The sequence below is a fragment of the Chrysemys picta genome, unplaced genomic scaffold (assembly GCF_011386835.1).
Source record: "Chrysemys picta bellii isolate R12L10 unplaced genomic scaffold, ASM1138683v2 scaf817, whole genome shotgun sequence".
NCBI lineage: Eukaryota > Metazoa > Chordata > Testudines > Emydidae > Chrysemys > Chrysemys picta.
In genome coordinates this window covers 14,274-28,000 of record NW_027053524.1, presented here as the reverse complement: position 1 = coordinate 28,000, position 13,727 = coordinate 14,274, and the positions used below count along the sequence as shown (strand labels likewise).

Here is a 13,727-nt window from a genome sequence, read left to right as displayed (position 1 = left end):
GAGAGATTGGGTGCGGGAGGGGTCGCCTCACCATTCCTACAGCCACTGGCCTCCGCACATTCCCTGGCTGTGCTAGTGGGAAGAGCACAACCCTGGCCATGGCCCCTACCAGGAGCAGGGCTACCCAGTCTCCAGATGGTGCGCAAGACCCAGTGTGCCCTTGGCCAAGCGGCCCGGACAGCCCGTACTAGACATGAGATGCCCAAGCCGTCCCCTCTCCCCCCACCCCAGGTGTCTGTGCTCATGCTAGCGCTCATGGCCACCATCACTTGGGAGCCAAATGCCACCAGCACTAATGAATTCACCCGTCTACCCACCATGAGGTGGGGAACTGAGGCACAGCATGAGGCCTAGCGCCTCAAAAGTATTGATCACCCATAGGCATTAGGCACCTAAATCCCTTTGCAGCCCTGGGCCTAAGCAACTTGCCTGAGTTCCCGCAGGGAGAGCTGGGAATTGAGTCAGGTCTCCAGCCATTGCCTTAGCCACACCGCCGCCCTTCCGCAAGCAACCTGGGGCCGGGAAGCGTTCAGCACGCACGGCCTCCCCGGCCTCCGGGTAACAAGGCTAGTGGCTTCCAGCTCCCGTAACCGTGGCCGGCTCGCCCTGGCCCCACTTGTTTTGCAGGTGTGTTGGGACACCCTCAGCAGTGCTGCAGAATTCCTGAAGTGGCACCAGCTCGGTGGCTTCATCCAGCGCAAGGAAACCTGGCAAAGCTATGACTGTCTGGTGAGGGAGCCCTCAGGTCATTCACTGCACAGCCCTCGCTGGCAGGAGCGGGGGAATCGGTGGATAGGGCACCCCCCATTGCCCGGCTCTGTGCCCACACTGAGCCCCAGCCCCGGGACCACTCCTGGCCCTGGGTGTAGTCCCTCTGCGTGATCACCCCGGCACAGGAAGGAGGGGTGAAAACAGGACGTGCGCTCCACACACCTGGAACCCGGCCTGCGGGACAGAAAGGCCTTTAATAACCTTGTGCTCCCTTGTTCTGGTCCTAGGTGACGCGCTACAAGGGGAGAGCCAACAACTTTCTGTGCCAGACCAAGGCCTTTCTGGAGAACCCACAGGCTCCAATTAAAGAAGCGGCCATCATAGGTAACCACAGAGCAGGGGTCCCTTTAGCAGGGGGGCTGGATCCGGTCCCAGGCTCTCCACAGTCCCTGCCAGCAGCGAGAAGTAACCCTTGGGCTCCTGATTGTCTAATGAAGGATCAAGGGTGTCAGAAGTCCGCAGGAGCAAGCTCACCCCAAACTGCCCTGATCGGCTGATGGGCCCATCTAACCTCACTGCTCCCCATTCCCCCCCCATACCCCACCATGGGCTCTTGGTAGTGGACCCTCAAGGTGCTGTGCTCTCCTTTGGCAACCAGCCCTGTAACCATCCCTGGGGACTCGCCCTTTCCCCTGGGGACTCGGGAGCGCGTCCTGGCCAGCGAGGGGTTGCTTGGAGGGTGACATTTGACACCCTCGCTGGGGATGCGGGGATGTGACGAGCTGTTTGTATGTGTAGGGCTCGCTGCCCGGCAGCTGGACCAGAGGCGCCAGGACAAGCTGGATGCCATCTGCAACGGTGAGTGGTACCTGCTTTGAGCACTGAGCGCTAGGGGGATGAACGGCCCAGGGCCATGGCTGGGTTCAGTCTCCGACACCAGCAACATGATCTCGGGCGAGAGCCACAAAGGGATGCAAAATGTAGATCCCCAAACCCCTGATCAGCTGCCCGCTCACCCTGTCGTGTCTGCTGGTTGGCATGTGCCCAGGCACTTAGCCCTGACCTCAGAGCTGCGGCCTGGCAGATCCCCAAACTGGGCCTGAGCTGGCTGGCCTTCACAGATGATTGCCCCGCCCCAAACACAGCCGAGGTGGGGTGCTACCTCTCCCTTGCATTCACTAGCCCAGAGTTTGGAGCAGTCACCTCCACGTGGGGTGCCTGGGGTCAAGCCACTGCTCCAAATGAGGCCGAGGTGATGTCCGGTCACCTACCTCCTTGTTGCGTGCCCAGACCCCTGGGCAGCGCAGGGCAGAGCAGCATCTCCACATTTGTTGGCGAATCGGGGGGGGGGGGGGGGGACGGGACGGGACGGGCGGGGAGTGATATAGCTCAGGCTTCTCACTCCCAGAGCAGGTTCACAGCTGGGCCTCCCGACCAGAGCTAGAGAATCATAGAATCATAGAATATCAGGGTTGGAAGGGACCTCAAGAGGTCATCTAGTCCAACCCCCTGCTCAAAGCAGGACCAATTCCCAACTAAATCATCCCAGCCAGGGCTTTGTCAAGCCGGGCCTTAAAAATCTCCAAGGAAGGAGACTCCACCACCTCCCTAGGTAACGCATTCCAGTGCTTCACCACCCTCCTAGTGAAATAGTGTTTCCTAATATACAACCTGGACCTCCCCCACTGCAACTTGAGACCATTGCTCCTTGTTCTGTCATCTGCCACCACTGAGAACAGCCGAGCTCCATCCTCTTTGGAACCCCCCTTCAGGTAGTTGAAGGCTGCTATCAAATCCCCCCTCATTCTTCTCTTCTGGAGACTAAACAATCCCAGTTCCCTCAGCCTCTCCTCATAAGTCATGTGCTCCAGACCCCTAATCATTTTTGTGGCCCTCCGCTGGACTCTTTCCAATTTTTCCACATCCTTCTTGTAGTGTGGGGCCCAAAACTGGACACAGTATTCTAGATGAGGCCTCACCAATGTCGAATAAAGGGGAACGATCACGTTCCTCGATCTGCTTGCAATGCCCCTACTTATACAGCCCAAAATGCCTTCTTGGCAACAAGAGCACACTGTTGACTCATATCCAGCTTCTCGTCCACTGTGACCCCTAGGTCCTTTTCTGCAGAACTGCTGCCTAGCCATTCGGTCCCTAGTCTGTAGCAGTGCATGGGATTCTTCCATCCTAAGTGCAGGACTCTGTACTTGTCCTTGTTGAACCTCATCAGGTTTTTTTTGGCCCAATCCTCTAATTTGTCTAGGTCCCTCTGTATCCTATCCCTACCCTCTAGTGTATCTACCACGCCTCCTAGTTTAGTGTCATCTGCAAACTTGCTGAGAGTGCAGTCCACATCATCCTCCAGATCATTAATGAAGATATTAAAGAAAAACCGGCCCCAGGACCGACCCTTGGGGCACTCCGCTGGAAACCGGCTGCCAACTAGACCTGGAGCCGTTGATCGCTACCCGTTGAGCCCGACGATCTAGCCAGCTTTCTATCAACCTTACAGTCCATTCATCCAGCCCATACTTCTTTAACTTGGCGGCAAGAATACTGTGGGAGACCGTATCAAAAGCTTTGCTAAAGTCAAGGAATAGCACATCCACTGCTTTCCCCTCATCCACAGAGTCAGTTATCTCCTCATAGAAGGCAATTAGGTTAGTCAGGCACAACTTCCCCTTGGTGAATCCATGCTGACTGTTCCTGATCACTTTCCTCTCCTCTAAGTGTTTCAGAATTGATTCCTTGAGGACCTGCTCCATGATTTTTCCAGGGACTGAGGTGAGGCTGACTGGCCTGTAGTTCCCCGGATCCTCCTTCTTCCCTTTTTTAAAGATGGGCACTACATTAGCCTTTTTCCAGTCATCCGGGACCTCCCCCGATCACCATGAGTTTTCAAAAATAATGGCTAATGGCTCTGCAATCTCATTCGCCAACTCCTTTAGCACCCTCGGATGCAGCGCATCCGGCCCCATGGACTTGTGCACGTCCAGTTTTTCTAAATAGTCCCGAACCACTTCTTTCTCCACAGAGGGCTGGTCACCTTCTCCCCATATTGTGCTGCCCAGTGCAGCAGTCTGGGAGCTGACCTTGTTCGTGAAGACAGAGGCAAAAAAAGCATTGAGTACATTCGCTTTTTCCACATCCTCGGTCACTAGGTTGCCTCCCTCATTCAGTAAGGGACCCAAACTTTCCTTGACTTTCTTCTTGTTGCTAACATACCTGAAGAAATCCTTCTTGTTACTCTTAACATCTCTTGCTAGCTGCAACTCCAAGTGTGATTTGGCCTTCCTGATTTCACTCCTGCATGCCTGAGCAATATTTTTATACTTCTCCCTGGTCATTTGTCCAATCTTCCACTTCTTGTAAGCTTCTTTTTTGCGTTTAAGATCAGCAAGGATTTCACTGTTTAGCCAAGCTGGTCGCCTGCCATATTTACTATTCTTTCTTCACATCGGGATGGTTTGTTCCTGCAACCACAATAAGGTTTCTTTAAAATACAGCCAGCTCTCCTGGACCCCTTTGCCCTTCATGTTATTCTCCCAGAGGATCCTGCCCATCTGTTCCCTGAGGGAGTCAAAGTCTGCTTTTCTGAAGTCCAGGGTCCGTATTCTGCTGCTCTTCTTTCTTCCTTGTGTCAGGATCCTGAACTTGACCATCTCATGGTCACTGCCTCCCAGGTTCCCATCCACTTTTGCTTCCCCTACTAATTCTTCCCTGTTTGTGAGCAGCAGGTCAAGAAAAGCTCTGTCCCTAGTTGGTTCCTCCAGCACTTGCACCAGGAAATTTTCCCCTACACTTTCCAAAAACTTCCTGGATTGTCTGTGCACCGCTGTATTGCTCTCCCAGTAGATATCAGGGTGATTAAAGTCTCCCATGAGAACCAGGGCCTGCGATCTAGCAACTTCTGCTAGTTGCCAGAAGAAAGCCTCGTCCACCTCATCCCCCTGGTCTGGTGGTCTATAGCAGACTCCGACCACGACATCCCCCTTGTTGCTCACACTTCTCAACTTTATCCAGAGACTCTCAGGTTTTTCTGCAGTTTCATACCGGAGCTCTGAGCAGTCATACTCCTCTCTTACATACAAGAATGGCTGAGCTCCCTCCTCGGCATTTCCTGGAGGGCAGCAGGGCACCTAAAGTTCGGCATAGCCTAACAATGTCCAAGCCCCCTTTGTGACTCTCCCCCTCTCTGGACCTAAGTGCCCATCTGTGCATTAGGGGGAAGGTGGAGGGTAAATACAGGCAGGGATGAGGTGCTCAGATACTGCAGCAACGGGGCAGTCCTAGAAATAGTGAGTGAATGGGGTTCATTGGGACTTCTTGCCTGTGTCTGGAGGCTCCCCCATTTGTGGAGGGCAGCAGGGATGTTTAGTGAGGGTTGCTGGTTGTTCCTGCTAGTCCCCTGCCTCCCGCCTCCCAGCCTGCTTGTCACAGGCCGAGAGGTACAGCGCTGGCTTGGTCTGCTGGGGCTCTTCAGAGCGCTGTGGCTCTGACCTCCATTTCCTTCCTTTCAATCTTAGACCTCAAAGGCTTGCAGCAGGACAGCAACTCCTCGGTCCAAAGCCTGGCTTCTCAGACCATCCTCATCCTGGAGGAGTTCAAGAACCACCCTCCAACCCGCTGCAGCCTACGGACAGTCTTTCATAGGATAACAAGAATGTGCACTAAGGAGAGCCTGGTCATTGAAGCTGCCCAGCTGCCCTAGCTCTGGGAAAAGCCAGCCTCCCTTCCCTGGGAGCTTCGTGCCAGACCATGGCTTCTTCCCCATTGGCCGCCTGCCCTGCGCAGCCATGTGAGTAGTTAACTGCTCGATAGCTTTCATCACCATGTACTTTTTGACAGGTATCCATCGATTCCCCCGCTCCTGCCAGCGAGGGCTGTGCAGTGAATGACCTGAGGGAGCCATGAACCCCTTACAGTCTCTCTTTCTACTCATTCATACTTGTTCTCTAAATATGTCAAAACACAGTGTAGTAGGTCTTAGCCGGGGCTCGACCCTTCCGTGCAGGAGGGGAGCCAGACCGACTCACTACTGTGGGAACAAGCAGTCAGTTAGTCCCGAAGCTCCGGCTCTTTGGTGCAGGGCCGGAGCAACCACAGTTAAAGCTCAGGCCCTTGACTGTAGGGGCTGCGCGAGCGAACAGTTCAGAGCCCAGGCCCTGGATCAGGGCGGGGCAAACACAGGTAAGCTCAGGCCCTTGTTTGCAGGGGGCTGAGCAAGCAAACAGTTCAGAAGCCCAGGCCCTGGATCAGGGCGGGGCAAACACAGGTAAGGCACGCCTAGGCTTTCTGTAGCCGAACGTTGGGTGAGGGGGAAACCTGCCACCCGTGAGCGGGGGTGGCAGGGGGGAACGCAGGCCCACCCACTCCACTGCGTTCCAGCCCGGGGCCCTAGCAGCGGTTACTGCCGCTGCGGGTCAGTGGGGTATCCAGACCGTAACACACTGACATAGGCTCACACTCGTTTGCAGCCGGACCGGGGTCGGCTACCCCCGGGCTACTTCCACGATCCCCCTCAAAGCCTACCTCCTTCGTCGCGCCAGGCTCGGGCCAGTCCATCTGCATGGGCTCCTCTCGGCCAGGGCTCGGTGGCAGGTCCGGTAGCTCTGCCGGGAAGTCAGGCCAACGGTCCTCAGGCGGCTCCTCTGGGTAGCAGCAGGGGCGGAGGGGTTCGGGTACAGTCTCACCCTCAGGGTTGGTGGGGTGGGGTTCCCAGGGATTCTCCCAGTGACGGGAGCGGACAGGCTCCGGCGGCTCCTCCTCGTAGCGTGCCCGGGGTAGCTCGGGCCAGCTAGGGTCCAGGCCTCGGTCTTCGGCGGTCTCCTGGCCGGGAGCTCCCGGCCACACGTCTGCTCCCTGCGGTGGCTGGCCGCCGACGGAGCTCTGGCGGCCGGCCTTTATACTTCCTGTCCCGCCCCTTGACTTCCGGGGGGCGGGGACAGGCGGTGGTGGTCCCACCCACTCTGGTGCCTGCACGTGGGCTCCCTCTTCTGGGCAGGAGGGGAGCCACACCGACTCACTACACACAGGCACACAACTTTCCCCTGGCCAAACACAGAAAAATAATACAAAATCAATTTCAAAATGGCCGACGGCGCCAAAAACATACACGACCGGAAACGGGGACGGAGGGCGGGACGTAAATGCTACACAGTGCAGGGAATTTCCCTCAGGGGAAACTTAGCTCAGTGTTAATGGTTCTAGCCTGCAGTTAGGCCAAGTAATGGTAGAGAGTCTGTTTGCCCGGGGCCCTCAATCAGGGCAGGGCAGCAATTGAGTAGGGGCTCTGGCCTACGGTCAGGCAGGTAGAGCACCAGAAGGTCCATTTGCCTGGCCCTTGATCAGGGCGGGGCAGCAAGCAAGTAGGGGGGCTCTGGCCTACAGTCCGGCAGAGCTGTCGCAGTCTAGGGGAGGTTAGCTCTCTGGTGGGAGAGTCAGCACAACCGTCTGTCGTCTGGATTCAGGTGGGGGCCAGACCAATGCAGGCCTCCTGACAACCAGGTGGGGAGGCTACCACTCCTGACGTTGGGTTGGTGGGGGTAGAGGAACCCAGGCCCTCCCGCTCCACTGCGTTCCAGCCCAGGGCCCTAACTGCGGTGGAGTTGTCCGCCACTGGGTCAGCGGCAAAAGTCCAACCGCAACATGCTGGCCGGCTTGTAGTCAATAACACAGCTGAATCCGATTTGGCTTCCCTGGGCTCCTTCCTACACTCGATTCCATGTGTACATGGGTTCCAGGGTTGTTGTTTGCTTCGCTGGGGTAGACGGCTAGTGGCAGCCCCACCAGCTCGTCGGAGACCCCGGCGTCTTGCAGCTCTGTCAGCGCCTCTGGGTCTCTGTCAGGATAGCGGTCTCCGTTAGGTCTGGGGTCACGCAGCGGGGAAGAGACGTCCTGCTCCTCTGGCAGCTCTCGCCCGATTGAGCTGGAGGACCAGCCTTTTATAGTTTCGCTTCCTGTCCCGCCCTTCTGTTTCCGGTGGGGTGGCCGCGGAAGTCCCGGTTCTGCCCAACAGGGGGTGTTCATGGCTCTCTCCCTGTCTGTCAGGGCGGGAGACCACGCCCCCTCGCTACAGAGGCCTTAAAGGAAAGGAGTTTTAGAAAAAGAAAGATTGGTTAGGCTTAGAGGAAAAAAGGAAAGAAAGGTTATTTTAAATAGAAGAAAGAGGGGAAACTAGAGAAAGCAACAAGAGAGAGGAGTTTGTTTTATAGAATAGTAAGAATGTGGTAAAAGGTTATTTTTGTTGGGACTAAAAAAGAATAAGAGTAAAAAAATTGAAATAAATTTTAAAAAGTGAAGGCTAATTAAATAAAAGAGGGAAATATAAAGGAAAGTTGAGAAGGTTGAGTGAAAGAAATCACATGGCAGAAAAATTAGCAAGATATCCTGTGTCAGTGACACAGGGCTGTATAAAGTACAGAAAACAGCAAGAGATAGCGAGATCCTTTTTTGTTAGTAAGCAGAAAACAGAGCTGTGCAAGAGAGAAAATTCCTTACCTAGGGTTACCATCCGTCCGTATTTCCCCGGACATGTCCGGCTTTTGCGTCTCTAAATAGCCGTCCGGGAGGAATTGGTAACAAGGTTAAAATGTCCGGGGTTTTTTTCTCCCTCGCCTCCCTCCCTCCCTTCCATGCAGAGTGTGGCTGCTGATTGGGCGGCTAGGCCGATTGACCCACTCCCATTGGCCTCCAGCAGCCAGAGCCCTCCCTTGCTCCCCCCTCCCTCTCTCTGTAGTCCTGTGTAACACACAAACCGACCCACGTGGAGCCAGAATGGTAAGAGGAGTGGGGGGGGCAGTCAGGGAGTGGGGGATTGTTGGATGGGTCCCCAGCCTCCACCTGCCACCCCCCCCTCCGTGCATCCCCCCCTCCGTGGGTCCCCCATCTCTGTCTGCCTCTCCCTTGTCTGCTGTGCTGGCTCTGGCAGTACACGCAGACAACTGCTGTCTGCTGCCCCCGGGTCCTAGTGCCCCCTTCCACTATTGGGAGGACAGGCTGCCCTTACCCTGCCCTTCCACCCTAGCCCTGAGCCTCTCCAACACCCCAAACCCCCCAGCCTTCATCCCCACACACCCTAATCCTCTGCTCCATCCCTGAGCCCCCTCCTGCATCATGAACCCCTCATCCCCAGACCCACAGCCCTCACCCCTGCATCCCCTCCTATCCCCAAACTCCCTCCCAATCCCCCTCCCTCTTCCCACACACCCCCTCCTGCCCTCAAACTTCCTCCTAAAGCCTGCACCCCCTCCCTTTGCACCGCCTCTCACCCCCAAACTCCATCCCAGAGCCTGCACCCCTCACCCCCTCCTGCACACCCACCCCCTGCCCCAGCCCGGAGCCTGCACCCAGCACCCAAACTCTATCCCAGAACCTGCACCCCTCCTGCACCCTAATCCCCAGCCCAGGACCTGCACCCCAGACCTCCTCCCCCCACCCAACCCCCCTCCCAGAGCCTTAGGCAGGTGGGGTGGGGGGTTCTGGGCACCACCAAAATTTCTACAACCCTGCCACCCATGCGAGTGGATAAGGGTCAGGGCAGTCAGGGGACAGGTAGGGTCCTGGGGGGGGGGGCAGTTAGGGTAGGGGTTCTCAGCAGGGGACAGTCAGGGGACAAGAAGCAGGGGGGGTTGGGGTTCTGAGGGGAGCAGTCAGGGGGTGGAAAGTGGGAGGGAGTGGATGGGGCGGGGCGGGGCTAGGGCGGGGCTTCCCCCCCCACCCAGTGTCCTCTTTTTGGTTTGTGGAAATATGGTAACCCTACCTTACCATTTCCCGCTGTTGTTTGGCCATCGTGAACTGAGTAGCACAGCTTCCGCCGCAAACTCTGCTCTCCCATTCTTGCATCGCTAGCAAATGTCTCCATGTTGTCGGTGCTGGGCTCCAGTGGAAGCTACAGAAGGCAACCATTTCCCGCCGTTGTTCGGCCATCGTGAACCTAGCAGCACAGCTTCCGCCACAAACTCTGCTCCCCCATTCTTGCATCGCTAGCAAATTTCTACATGATAGATAGATAGATAGGGGTGTATGGGGATAGATAGATAGATAGATGGGGGTATATGGGCATAGATAGATAGATAGAAGGGGTGTATGGGCATAGAGAGATAGATGGGGGTGTATGGGGATAGAGAGATAGATAGATGGGGGGTGTATGGGGATAGATAGATAGATAGAGGGGGTGTATGGGGGTAGATAGAGGGATTGTGTATGGGGATAGATAGATGGGGTGTATGGGGATAGATAGATAGAGGGGGAGTATGTAGCTAGATAGAGGGGGTATATGGGGATAGATAGATAGAGGGGGAGTATGTAGATAGAGGGGGTGTGTGGGGATAGATAGAGGGGGAGTATGTAGATAGATAAATAGGGGGGTGTATGTAGATAGATAGAGGGGGTGTTTGGGGATAGATAGATAAATAGATAGATGTGGTGTATGGGGATAGATAGATAGATGTGATGTATGTGAAGAGAGAAAGAGGGAGAGAGAGAACCCCATTGGCTTTAAGTCCTTTTACATTTTATGGGACTTTTCTGTAATCTCAGCTCCTTGAACATTTTCGTGGTCCAAAGCAAACAACAACCCTGGAACCCATGTACACACAGAATGGTCTTGTAGGAAGGAGCCCAGGGAAGCCAAATCAGATTCAGCTGTGTCATTGACTACAAGCTGGCCAGTGTGTTGCAGTCGGATTTTCCCCGCTGACCCAGTGGCAGGCCACTCCGCTTCTATTAGGGCCCTGGGATGGGACGTAGGTGAGTGGGAGGGCCTGGGTTCCCCTACCCCCGGCAACCCAACATCAGGAGTGGTAGCCTCCCCACCTGGTTGTCAGGAGGCCTGCATTGGTCTGGCTCCCACCTGAATCCGGACGCCAGACGGTTGTGCCGACTCTCCCACCAGAGAGGTAACCTCCCTCAGACTGCCACAGCTCTGCTGGACTGTAGGCCAGAGCCCCCCTACTTGCTTGCTGCCCCACCCTGATCAGTGGCCAGGCAAATGGACCTTCTGTTGCTCTGCCTGCCTGCCTGTAGGCCACAGCCCATTCTCGATTGCCGCCCCGCCCTGATTGAGGGCTCTGGGCAGAACCCCAGGCTGCAGGCCTAGATAAAGGCCTACTGTAGCAGGGTGGCTACCCCGCTCCCGCCTGAGGGGTTTAAAAGAGCCCTGGCAGAGGGCTGGGGCAAAGGGAAAAGCTACTGGGCTGATTGGGGAAGTAGCCACAGCTGGGCCATGCCCCAATCAGGTCCCAGCTGGCCTGTATAAGAGGCTGGGAGCCAGGAGCTCAAGAGTCTCTCGCTGAGTGAAGAGAGAGAAGGGCCTGGCTGCAGGGAGCTAGACAGGGTACTGAGTGGAGCAGGGCTGGGGAAAGGCTGAGGAGCTGGGGAGCTCCAGCCTGGATAGCCCCAGGCTGTGGCCTGGTAATAGGCCAAGGAGTACTGGGGGTTGCAGAGGGCAGCCCTTGGCGAGGCCAAGGCAGCAGGTCCGAACCCAACCTTGCCGATGATGAATGGCCTATACTGCAGTCTGCCCCAGAGAGTGGGGGCTAGCTGGTGACTGGCAGTGGCCTTATCCTGAGGTGAGGTGGGATTAGTGGGTGGGGGTTCCCCTGGGAGGGGAGACCTAGAGTGTGTGGGTACTGCCAGGGGGCAGCACCCAGAGCAAGGGGCACCGGGGTCCTGGGAGGGACACGGGAGCCTGAGTGCAGAGGACAGGCGGATCACTGGCCTGCAGAGGGCGCTCCAGAGGCTGGAGAGCTAATTCCCTGGACGACCAGCAGGAGGCGCCGCAAGGGTGAGTCCGGATACTCTTACACCTACAAAAGGTACTCGGGCTGCAGAGGGGCAGCCCAGAGATAGGCAGAGACAGCTGGTCCAACCCCCCTTGCCGATGATGCGAGGTTTATATACTGCAGTCCGCCCCAGTGAGCGGGGGCTAGACAGGGACTGGCAGTAGCCACTGAGGCAAGGTGTGGTTAGAGGGTTGGGGGTTCCCCTGGACACCCAGATAGTGGGTTACTGCCGGGGGCAGGACCCTGACGTAGAGGGGCACCGGGGTTTGGGAAGTACACCGGGACCAGCGGCAGGCGAGACACCGGCCTGTAGAGGGCACTTAGAGGCCGGAAGAGATCATCCCTCACCGGTGAATCGTTGCCCTGCGACACAGACTCTCTATCTTAGCTCGGTCTGACTGCAGGCCTGAACTATTAACACCGAGCTAATTTTCCCCTGAACCAAGGTATCCCAGAAGTATCATAGCGAGGGGCGTTGTCTCCCGCCCAGACGGACGGGGAGGGAGCTGCAAACCCCTTACAGCCTCTCTTTCTAGTCTTTCATACTTTTTCTCTAAATATGTCAAAACACAAGCACGCAACCTTCCCCCGGGCAAACACAGAAAAATGGGGACGGCGCCGGCAATGGGGACGGGGTGTGGAAACCTGTCAAAAACTATATGGTGATGAAAGCTATCGAGCGGTTACCTACTCACATGGGGTTGTCAGGGAGGGGTAGTACCTCTGATGGGGGAGCAGTCGTACTCCTAGGAGTAGCTCATCCACTTTGGTCCCCACTTGACAACACCCAGCTCTCACCTGTGGCTCCAAGTAGCTGTCAGCATGCGACAGCGGCGACACCCCGGAGACCGTCTCGACTGGCGGGCTAAACCACGTGAGGGTAGCCGATGAGTATGAGACTCTTGGTGAGTTAGGGCCTGTCTACCCATTGCATGCGAAGGCTGGATCCGGCTGACTGAGGCAACCTGGTTCAATGGTCAGGAAGGCAATGACAGCAAGCGTTGTGGAACGCTTAAGAGCACGACAAGACACGTAGGCATCCTGGTCATCCACTGCGCCCTGCCCTATCTCCAGCCGTCTCGACTTCTGTCCTGCCACTGGATACAGATAGGAACTGGGAAGAGAGAATGAGGCTGACGTCGCGCAACTCTCCCTCACTTTAATCCAATTCACGCGCAAGTCTCGACATAATATCATCTCATATTACATCATATCAAGTCCTGTGGCGATGGGCGAGCGACGAAGCAGCAGGTGTGGATACACTGGGAGCTGTAGCCGCGGACTTGCACATAGGCGGCTCAGGCATAATGGTCGTTCCTCACTGACCGAAGCAGCAGTGGAGCTCGGCATCTTCTTGAGCGCCTGAGCAGCCCTATTCAGGATTGCACTGCTCACCTCCGTAGAATGAGGAGGGGGCTAGAAAAGGGGCCCTAAACATTGCCTGCTTCACCTTACCCTGGCCAGCATACCGCGGCTGGCGGGGATCCCACAAAAGCGGTCGAACAAAAACAAAACTTAGAGTGACACCGATCACTATTGGCACATGGAATGTGCACACGTTACTGGACAACATCACGGCAGACAGACCTAGAGAATGAGCTTGCTGATCTTCGTATTGAGGATGATGCTGAGAGAGACTGGGAGCGATTCTGCAACACTGTCCATACAGCTGCATCGAAGATATTGGAGCCCTCCACATGCAGGCAGCAAGACTGGTTTGATGAAAATGATGCAGAAATCCAGGCCTTACTTGCTGTGTAGCATTTACGTCCCGCCCTCCGTCCCCGTTTCCGGTCGTGTATGTTTTTGGCGCCGTTGGCCATTTTAAAATTTATTTTGTATTATTTTTCTGTGTTTGGCCGGGGGAAAGTTGTGTGCCTATGTTTTGACATATTTAGAGAAAAAGTATGAATGAGTAGAAAGAGAGACTGTAAGGGGAGACCACGCCCTTTGCTATGATGGTTCTGGGTACCTTGGTTCAGGGGAAAATTAGCTCAGTGTTAATGGTTCTAGCCTGCAGTCAGGCCAAGTAATGGTAGAGAGTCTGTTTGCCCAGGGCCCTCAATCAGGGCAGGGCAGCAATTGAGTAGGGGCTCTGGCCTACAGTCAGGCAGGTAGAGCACCAGAAGGTCCATTTGCCTGGCCCTTGATCGGGGCGGGGCAGCAAGCAAGTAGGGGGGCTCTGGCCTACAGTCCGGCAGAGCTGTCGCAGTCTAGGGGAGGTTAGCTCTC

The 13,727-nt window shown here is 55.9% G+C and overlaps 1 long non-coding RNA gene across 1 annotated transcript; it reads right to left on the bottom strand.

Annotated features, from left to right (window-relative positions):
• Positions 1 to 27: 27 nt before the first annotated feature.
• LOC135979414 (uncharacterized) lies at positions 28 to 8,560 on the bottom strand. The gene is made up of 3 exons (XR_010596732.1): positions 8,212 to 8,560; positions 6,244 to 7,793; positions 28 to 2,151 (listed from the first exon to the last, which is right to left on the bottom strand). It is a non-coding gene; the product is annotated as an uncharacterized LOC135979414 (long non-coding RNA).
• Positions 8,561 to 13,727: the final 5,167 nt, after the last annotated feature.